This window comes from Equus asinus, chromosome 17 (genome assembly GCF_041296235.1).
Source record: "Equus asinus isolate D_3611 breed Donkey chromosome 17, EquAss-T2T_v2, whole genome shotgun sequence".
NCBI classification, from domain to species: domain Eukaryota; kingdom Metazoa; phylum Chordata; class Mammalia; order Perissodactyla; family Equidae; genus Equus; species Equus asinus.
In genome coordinates this window covers 49,786,948-49,788,252 of record NC_091806.1, presented here as the reverse complement: position 1 = coordinate 49,788,252, position 1,305 = coordinate 49,786,948, and the positions used below count along the sequence as shown (strand labels likewise).

General features: G+C 59.1%; 1 pseudogene; it reads left to right on the top strand.

Moving 5' to 3' along the window:
* On the top strand, window positions 1-1,078 carry LOC123277935 (mas-related G-protein coupled receptor member X4-like; annotated as a pseudogene).
* Window positions 1,079-1,305: the final 227 nt, after the last annotated feature.

The window sequence follows — 1,305 nt, the reverse complement described above, 5'->3', positions numbered from 1 at the left end:
GAACGGGATCATCCCCAAACTCAGGGGTCCAGGCCCCTCCCCCATCTCCATCTTCACAGGGGTGACCCCTGCAGCAGGGCGAGCAGATGGCTCACGAGCCCCGAAATGACCCCACGGGCGTCTCTCCGAGACCGCAGCCCTGGCCGTCACACCCGAACAACGGGTCTGAGTTACCAACGGCGGCGAACGCGACAGCGCACGCCACGAGTGTGGATGGGGCCCACGCCTTTTCCGCTTACGAGAACGCTCTCTTCCTTGCGACTGTGCTCGTGAGCCTCTGTGGGTTGGTGGGGAACGGGACGGTCATCTGGCTGATCGGGTTCCGCATCAAGAGGAACCCCTTTTCCGTCTACATCCTCAACTTGCCGGTGCCGACTTCGCCTTCCTCTTCTGCAAAAGCGTCAGGTTCCTACTTTTGGTTTTAAATCGCTCCGTAGCTGTGCTCAATGTGCTCATACGAGGGGTCACCTTCTCTTCTTACCTGGGGGGTCTGAGTCTGCTGATGGCTGTCAGCGTCGAGCGCTGTCTGTCCGTGCTCTTCCCCATCTGGTACAGGTGCCGCCGCCCGGCGCAGCTCTCGGCCATCGCGTGCGCTCTGATTTGGGGGCTGTCGTGTATGGGGATCTTGGTGTTCTTGTGTGTCCACTTTGTGGACTTCTCGTGTGATGTAGTAAACTTGGTCTATTATGGGATGTTCTTCCTTACCTTTCTGGTGCTCTGTGCGTCCAGCCTGGCTCTGCTCATCTGGGTGCAGTGCTTCTCCATGCGGAGACAGCCCGCCAGGCTCTCCAGGATCGTCCTTCTCACGGTCCTGGCCTTCCTGGTGCTCGGTCTGCCTCTCGGCGCAGGCTTGCTGGCCGACAGGCTCTCCCCGTCCCTCCCCTATTTTGACATCCTGCTGCCCATCCTCCACCTCCTCTCCGCCCTGAACAGCGGGGTCAACCCCCTCATTTACTTCTTCATGGGAAGGCAGAGGCAACAGCGGGGCCAGAAGCCTCTCAGGGAAGTGCTCCAGAGCGCGCTGACGGAGGACGTGGAGCTGAGCACAGAAGAGCCGCCGTCCCCAGACGACACCTGATGTCCCCCTGAGCCCAGGGAGAGGGCAGCTCTGCTGGAGCCTCAAGATCCGACCCTGCACGAGGGCCCACCCATCCTGCACCCACTTTAAAGGCCGGCACAGCCACCCCATCTCTTACACAAATTCGTTATGAGAAATAATCGTGTTCGAGTTGATAGGCCTCCATGCTTTGCATTGAGATTTACAAGCAAGTGCCTGTTAGGTCTGTTTTTTTCCTCCTTGTATCT